The sequence below is a fragment of the Scylla paramamosain genome, chromosome 18, assembly GCF_035594125.1.
Source record: "Scylla paramamosain isolate STU-SP2022 chromosome 18, ASM3559412v1, whole genome shotgun sequence".
NCBI lineage: Eukaryota > Metazoa > Arthropoda > Malacostraca > Decapoda > Portunidae > Scylla > Scylla paramamosain.
Window position 1 is genome coordinate 11,299,650 of NC_087168.1, and position 9,233 is coordinate 11,308,882.

Here is a 9,233-nt window from a genome sequence, read left to right on the forward strand (position 1 = left end):
GACACCCACACACATAAATGTCTTAATACTTACTAAAGCGTCACAGAATCACGATGACTCCATTTGAGTTCACGTTACCTGCACCCGTTGTCCTTTATTATATCTGCTATCATTCTAATCCCTGCGGGACATCATCCTAGTTTATCCTTTTCTGTTTCCCCAGGGGCCTCTTTCATCTCTTCATAAACGACGCAGTCTTTCATCACCTGAAACTTATATCGCCACCTCTCCGGATTTCCTTAGTACTCCGCAAGCGCTATATCTGTCCTCTGAATCTCCCTCTTCCTAAGAAAAATGTTCACGTCACTGCGTAAAATCAAGGCATCAACTAGACGAGAGAGCAACAAAACCAGGGCTGCGGAAACTGAACCTCACTTACAGTACTTTGTCTACATGCCAGTGTCGGGCCACCACGTCTTCCTTTGCACAATACCTGTACCGTGCAGCTCCTCACGCACCCTGCATCCCTTCAGGCAGCGCCAGAGACGCAAGAGGGAATGAAGAGAGGGTGGAAGGGAAGGAGGGAGGTCAGGCGGGAAATATGTGTTATAGCATAATGGAGACTCGCAGCACCCCAGTCTTCGCAGCTTCAGCACATGTAGGAGCGTGGCAGTATTAATTTAATGCAATCAACTTACTAGAGAGAAAAAAAAAGTAAATTATGTTTACCCGAAGATAACAGTGAAGGGAAGAAAATTTAATTAAGCATTTTGTGCCCTCCTTCCCTTCCTCTTTTTTTTTTTTTTAATGTCTCTTTTCTTTTGTCTTTGCAATTGTTGTTATTGTTGTTGCTATTGGTGTTGGTGGTAGTGGTAGTGGTGGTGGTGGTAATGTTTCGTTATTCTTCCTTTTGTGTGTTGTTGTTGCTGGTGGGTGATGGTGGTGGTGGTGGTACTGTCATTATAATAATAATGATAGTAGTAGTAGATGTAGTAGTAGTAGTAGTTGTAGTAGTACTAGTAGTAGTAGTAGTAGTAGTAGTAGTAGTAGTAGTAGTAGTAGTAGTAGTAGTAGTAGTAGTAGTAGTAGTGATAGTAGTAGTAGTAGTAGTAGTAGTAGTAGTAATAGATAGTAAAGTAGTAAGTAGTAATAAGTAAGTAATAATAATAATAATAATAATAAATAATAATAATAATAATAATAATAATGATAATAATAATAATAATAATAATAATAATAATAATAATTATTATTATTATTATTATTATTATTATTATTATTATTACTATTATTATTATTTTTATTATTATTATTGTTATTATTATTATTATTATTATTATTATTATTATTATTATTATTATTATTATTATTATTAATTATTATTATTATCATTATTATTGTTATTATTATTATTATTATTATTATTATTATTATTATTATTATTATTATTATTATTATTATTATTATTATTGTTGTTGTTGTTGTTGATGTTGTTAAGATCATTGTATTCTATAGAAACAAGTCTCGAAATCCTATTCAGGAGAGTAATGGGGCGTTTCCAGAAAGTGTAGAGGTCGCCTCAGCTTGTGGGGTGTCTTAGTAATGCAAACTTGGAAGATTCACGAGGCTTGAATGTTGAAAAACCAAGGACCGAACGGCTGCTTCTGGGCTTAAGTATAAAAGGGACGAAAGCATGAAAATACGTACTGGTTAACTCTTGCATATTAAGGTGGACAGAAAGGAGATGAGAGTAAGAACAAAGTTTTGTGTAACAAGTTAGTAGAGGTGAAAGGGACATGTAGTTAGCAGACTCGGAGTAGGAATAGCATTGTAAAAGTCTCTGAAATATAGTCAGGGAAGCAATATTGGACAAAACTATTTTCCTGAAAGAAGTTTAATAAAATAAGAATAACTGATGAGATGAGTGTACTTTACTCTTTTAATAAGTGTAGTGTTGGTGAAGGCCCTTACACGGCAAGGATGCAGTTCACAGAAAGGAAGGGTAAGAGGGAAATCTTGAGAGTGAGGGAAGTGCCAGAGGAAGACGATACAGAGCATCTAAATTCACTGAGGATGATTAGGAAGAAGTGATGCAAGATTTCAAAATTGTCCAGAGCAGAGGAAGGGGACTGAGTGTCCTTAAAGGTGTAGCAGGTGCATCAGGTCACCGAGGAGAGTCTTGTTCACGAGGATGTTGGTTAGTAAAGTAATAAAGGAAAAGGACAGACAAAGCAAGTAGTGAACTGTGAAATCTTCGTAACGTGGATTTTTGTGTATATTGCATTTTCTTTAGTAAAGCCAAAGACATCCCGAAGCCTTGACTACTTGGGCATATATATCTGCTATCATGTTATGTTTGACATGTCTCTGTATCCTCATGGACACTGTGTGAACATTTTCCAACTTCAAAATGAAAAGTAAAGAACTCGGAATTCAATTAAGAATTCGCATGGTCAGGCCCATATTCGCTGATATGAAATCATATATGCAAGGATAAAACACATTTCTCCCAAAGAAAGTCTGGATCAGATATTAGTATGAAATGTATGAGCAGCGGTAAGTATCAAAGAGAGCAATGACTTTGTACACACACGTGATACACAGCAGATGTGCAAGGTGTAACCCGATGTTTGGTGCCGCTTGAAGCTTATATGTGTGTGCGAGGAGCGCTACCCATCTGCCGTGAGGCGCACAAATTAAATTAGTTTGTAAGGATGATTGTTTGCTCTTAACACCATACCTACTGGTAATGTAGCACGTATAAGTGTATTTCAGGGAGTGTGAGCACGTCATAATTTTATTAAATTCACTGTCGGGTTATCAGAACTGACCATTGGATGAAAGTGTAAAAGAATGTTGGCAGGTCTAACATTTTGTTCAATAAGAATAAACTTCAAAAGGAAGTGTAATTGCAAACGAAAGGAGGGTGCCATGTGGAGCGTCCCAAGGGAGATGAAGAAATATATTATTTTATAGAAGTTGTGTTGGAAGGCGTGACACAATGAATTTTTCGCGTATTGCTGAAAACATCAAGGTAAAAATATAAATAAATAAATAAATAAAAATGAAAATAAAACTTTAATGGAAAGAAATGTGGCAGGTGAAATATTCACTTGATTCTCTTCCCGTCCCACAAAAAAGTTTTTTTAATGGTATGAGAAGCTGCAGCTTTTACGGCTCTGTGCAGAAGGGGAAGGCATGAAGAAAAGAAAGGAAGGGAAATAGTGACTATTGGATAAGAGAAAGTGAAAAGAGGAGAAATGGGTAAATGCGGGAGGAGACAATAATCATTACTGATCAACATTATATATAGCGTTCTTGAAATGTGAAAGAGAAAATAGAATAAATTGTACTGTATCATAGCAAAGGTAAAATAATACAGGTGAATATTTCATTGAAACCAAAGACATGATTCTGTTGGCACTCAAACACTGTTCTCATGAAAATGGAAATACGTGTGTGTGTGTGTGTGCATATATATATATATATATATATATATATATATATATATATATATATATATATATATATATATATATATATATATATATATATATATATAATATATATATATATATATATATATATATATATATATATATATATATATATATATATATATATATATATATATATATATATATATATATATATATATATATATATTATTATTATTATTATTATTATTATTATTTATTTTTTTTTTTTTTTTACGTAGGAGTGACACTGGCCAAGGGCAACAAAAATCCAGTGAAAAAAATGCCCACTGAAATGCCAGTCCCATAAAAGGGTCCAAAGCGGTAGTCAAAAATTGAAGGATAAGTGTCTTGAAACCTCCCTCTTGAAGGAATTCAAGTCATAGGAAGGTGGAAATATAGAAGCAGGCAGGGAGTTCCAGAGTTTACCAGAGAAAGGGATGACTGATTGAGAATACTGGTTAACTCTTGCGTTAGAAAGGTGGACAAAATAGGGGTGAGAGAAAGAAGAAAGTCTTGTGCAGCGAGGCCGCGGGAGGAGGGGAGGCATGCAGTTAGCAAGATTAGAAGAGCAGTTAGCATGAAAATAGCGGTAGAAGACAGCTAGAAATGCAACATTGCGGCGATGTGAGAGAGGCCGAAGACAGTCAGTTAGAGGAGAGGGGTTCATGAGACGAAAAGCTTTTGATTCCACCCTGTCTAGAAGAGCAGTATGAGTGGAACCCCCCCAGACATGTGTAGCATACTCCATACATGGACGGATAAGGCCCTTGTACAGAGTTAGCAGCTGGAGGGGGTGAGAAAAACTGGCGGAGACGTCTCAGAACACCTAACTTCATAGAAGCTCTTTTAGCTAGAGATGAGATGTGAAGTTTCCAGTTCAGATTATAAGTAAAGGACAGACCGAGGATGTTCAGTGTAGAAGAGGGGAACAGTTGAGTGTCACTGAAGAAGAGGGGATAGTTGTCTGGAAGGTTGTGTCGAGATGATAGATGGAGGAATTGAGTTTTTGAGGCATTGAACAATACCAAGTTTGCTCTAACCCAACCAGAAATTTTAGAAAGATCAGAAGTCAAGCGTTCTGTGGCTTCCCTGCGTGAAATGTTTACTTCCTGAAGGGTTGGACGTCTACGAAAAGACATGGAAAAGTGCAGGGTGGTATCATCAGCGTAGGAGTGGATAGGACAAGAAGTTTTGTTTAGAAGATCATTAATGAACAATAAGAAGAGAGTGGGTGACAGGACAGAACCCTGAGGAACACCACTGTTAATAGATTTAAAAGAACAGTGACCGTCTACCACAGCAGCAATAGAACAGTCAGAAAGGAAACTTGAGATGAAGTTACAGAGAGAAGGATAAAAGCCGTAGGAGGGTAGTTTGAAAATCAAAGCTTTGTGCCAAGCTCTATCAAAAGCTTTTGATATGTTTAAGGCAACAGCAGAAGTTTCACCAAAATCTCTAAAAGAGGATGACCAAGACTCTGTAAGGAAAGCCAGATGATCACCAATAGAACGGCCTTGACGGAACCCATACTGGCGATCAGATAGAAGGCTGTGAAGTGATAGATGTTTTAGAATCTTCCTGTTGAGGATAGATTCAAAAACTTTAGATAGGCATGAAATTAAAGCAATAGGACGGTAGTTTGAGGGATTAGAACGGTCACCCTTTTTAGGAACAGGCTGAATGTAGGCAAACTTCCAGTAAGAAGGAAAGGTAGATGTTGACAGACAGAGCTGAAAGAGTTTGACTAGGCAAGGTGCAAGCACGGAGGCACAGTTTCGGAAAACAATAGGAGGGACTCTATCAGGTCCATAAGCCTTCTTAGGGTTTAGGCCAGCAAGGGCATGGAAAACATCATTGCGAAGAATTTTAATGGGTAGCATGAAGTAGTCAGAGGGTGGAGGAGAGGGAGGAACAAGCCCAGAATCGTCCAAGGCATCGTTTTTAGCAAAGGTTTGAGCGAAGACTTCAGCTTTAGAAATAGATATGATAGAAGTGGTGCCATCTGGTTGAAATAAAGGAGGGAAAGAAAAAGAAGCAAAGTTATTGGAAGTATTTTTGGCTAGATGTCAGAAGTCACGAGGGAAGTTAGATCTTGAAAGGTTTTTGACACCTTCTGTTAATGAAGGAGTTTTTGGCTAGTTGGAGAACAGACTTGGCATGGTTCCGGGCAGAAATATAAAGACCTTGAGATTCTGGTGATGGAAGGCTTAAATACCTTTTGTGGGCCATCTCTCTATCATGTATATCACGAGAACAAGCTGTGTTAAACCAAGGTTTGGAAGGTTTAGGTCAAGAAAAATAGTGAGGAATGTACGCCTCCATGCTAGTCACTATCACCTCTGTTATGCGCTCAGCACACAAAGACTGGTCTCGGACACGGAAACAGTAGTCATTCTAAGGAAAATCAGCAAAATACCTCCTCAGGTTCCCCCAACTAGCAGAGGCAAAATGCCAGAGGCACCTTCGCTTAGGGGGATCCTGAGGAGGGATTGGAGCAATAGGACAAGATACAGATATGAGATTGTGATCGGAGGAGCCCAACGGAGAAGAAAGGGTGACAGCATAAGCAGAAGGATTAGAGGTCAGGAAAAGGTCAAGAATGTTGGGCGTATCTCCAAGATGGTCAGGAATACGAGTAGGGTGTTGCACCAATTGCTGTAGGTCATGGAGGATAACAAAGTTGAAGGCTAGTTCACCAGGATGGTCAGTGAAGGGAGAGGAAAGCCAAAGCTGGTGGTGAACATTGAAGTCTCCAAGAGTGGAGATCTCTGCAAAAGGGAAGAGGGTCAAAATGTGCTCCACTTTGGAAGCTAAGTAGTCAAAGAATTTCTTATAGTCAGAGGAGTTAGGTGAGAGGTATACAGCACATATAAATTTAGTTTGAGAGTGACTCTATAGTCGTAGCCAGATGGTGGAAAACTCGGAAGATTCAAGAGCGTGGGCACGAGAGCAGGTTAAGTCATTGCGCACATAAACGCAACATCCAGCTTTGGATCGAAAATGAGGATAGAGAAAGTAAGAGGGAACAGAAAAGGGGCTACTGTCAATTGCCTCAGACACCTGAGTTTCAGTGAGGAAAAGAAGATGAGGTTTAGAAGAGGAGAGGTGGTGTTCTACAGATTGAAGATTAGATCTTAGACCGAGAATGTTGCAGAAGTTAATGAAGAAAAAGTTGAGGGGGATGTCAAGACACTTAGGGTCGTCAACAGAAAGACAGTCCGACCTGGGGACATTTATGGTCCCCTCCCGAGATGGGGACTCCGAGGCTGGTGTAGGAGTCGCTATGATAATTTTGAAATTTTGAAGGGTGTGTGTCTTATTAGGTGCTTGTAGTTTTGTGTGGAGGAAGAGAGTCGTCTTTAGAGGGCAGGCTGTGTCTACTGCCTCCTCCTGTATGTATATATATATATATATATATATATATATATATATATATATATATATATATATATATATATATATATATATATATATATATATATATATATATATATATATATATATATATATATATATATATATATATATATATATATATATATATATATATATATATATATATATATATATATACACACACACACACACACACACACACACACACACACACACACACACACACACACACACACACACACACACACACACACACACACACACACACACACACACACACACACACACACACACACACACACACACACACACGTTAATTTAAGTTAAAGAAATAAAACAATACGAGTATGACAACATTCCTAAAATGAAGATATTGTTTTTTTTTTTTTCCCGTGTTACGCTGATTTTGCTTTATCATTTTTTTTCTTTACTTCTTACCTCCTGCCTTACATCACCTCGCGACCTGCAGTGACATGATGGTGATGAGGTCCAATTTTACTGCACTGTTTGTGTGTTTGTGTAAATATAGTCCTGGGTGGACATAAAGACTTCTGAATCGCACGACCACTCACTACGTTTACTCTTGTGTTGATTTATAGCCTTGCGTTCAGCATGTACATGAAGGTTTCTCTTTGGAGTCGCATCCCACAGCTATATGAATAAGTGGTTCAACTGTAATCTTTGAGCCTCCTCTTTTATATCATGCTCTCTTGTATAAGACACTGTTTGTAGAGGTTAGGGTAATGCTTGTGTATGAGGAAATTGATGCCACTCCACACATGCAGTAATCAGTTGCCTTGAACACTGGCACTTCAACATGATGCAAAGACGATATCCCCACTTGACCAGCGTGTATACTCACCACCTTATCTTACAGTCAACTATTGCCAAAAAATATTTTCAGACGTGAAGTTATTGTCTATTATAGCTATCAGTTATATGCTTCTCTTACGAAGATGTGAACATCCACAAAAAATTGAAACCCGTATTTTCATTAGTGTAGAATACAGCTGTAACTAAAAATCTAGAATATGGAATGTTTTCCAACGCATTTTGTCGCCAAGAAAAATTGTTCTTCAAGGATCTCCTGTGAAAATTTTTCTTGGTGTTTCAATGAAGTTTAATCGAGATATAAGATAACAACAGAATTGTCAGGAAAAGGAAGAAGAAAAAAAAAAGTTCGAGAGCACATACACCCCACACTCACACACCCACCCACTCTCCCACACACACACACACACACACACACACACACACACACACACACACACACACACACACACACACACACACACACACACACTACGGCTTATTATGTGTATGCAGCTTTAGTTCCAAGTACAAATTTTCCGTATTAAAAACTGGTGAAGAAAAGGCGACGGAGACGAGTGCTGGAAGTCTTTAGTTTCCTGAGTTCGGTATGATTGTGATACCAAAACGATCCTTGGTAAATGTTGTGTCACTAGAACATTTAAAGATGAAAACGTTACTTTCCCCGTTATGATAATCGAGATTCTGCAGCTTTCCTCCTCAAAGTCTCCCAGGTATGTTTCCGTCAACTTGTGAGGGTAAGTGGCGTTATCTTCAGTCAAACATGAAACTTAAGACCGGGAATTCATATACGTATATTTAGCCAGACGCCAGTGAGCACTTGAACATCGCACGACGACGCATAGATTAAACATGTCAAACACGCAAATACTGCACATAAATATCTACTAGCAGACAATCCCTAGCAAGTGTAAATTCTTATATGAGCTTTTGTTTAATGGTGAATTAATACGAGTGACAAACGCATGTTTTCTCTTCCTATATGCATACATAATTACGTAGAAGAGCTGTGTGTCCTAAAACATTGCATCTCAGGAGTCCGGAAATGTAATGTTTTTGGTTGCATTCCATCTACTGGGACATTTTTACGCTCTTCCTCTATTGCGCCCTCTCGCCTGATTCTGTGTTACGCAACTCGAAAACAAAAGCCCAGGGGGGAGATTAATGGATCTGGGGAAGGATAATGAGGAAGGGTTGAATCTTCCTGTGTTTAATTAGTGGTGGTCCTCAGGTGCAGTGGGAAGAGGTGTTGTGAAGGCTAAGGAAAAAGGCCTTATCTGATTTACCTCTTCACCTTAAGAAGTAAAGGCTTCGTTTCTTCTGCATCATAATTATAGTTATATCAGAGTACTGCATACAGACAGCTATCAACACATACATATATTTAATCATGTCGTCTAGTGGTCATTTTCACTTAGGGTGGAAATTATTATTGTCTGCCATCCCATCTGTGCCGTTAAATTATGATGTTAATTTGTATTTTATTCGTTCTCTCAAAGATTTATCCCTCTATCAGCATGAAGTGAAATTGCTATAGATATCAATATAATGTTATTTACTTAGCTGTCTATTCATATCTTTGTTTAT

General features: G+C 38.1%; 1 long non-coding RNA gene across 1 annotated transcript in view; it reads left to right on the forward strand.

The window, feature by feature from the left end:
• Positions 1 to 867, forward strand: part of LOC135109096 (uncharacterized) — a 76,780-nt gene extending 75,913 nt beyond the window's left edge. Inside the window, exon 5 of the long non-coding RNA XR_010272574.1 lies at positions 164 to 867. This is a non-coding gene — a long non-coding RNA (uncharacterized LOC135109096). The remainder of the gene's footprint in view (positions 1 to 163) is intronic.
• The last annotated feature ends 8,366 nt before the right edge of the window (positions 868 to 9,233 follow it).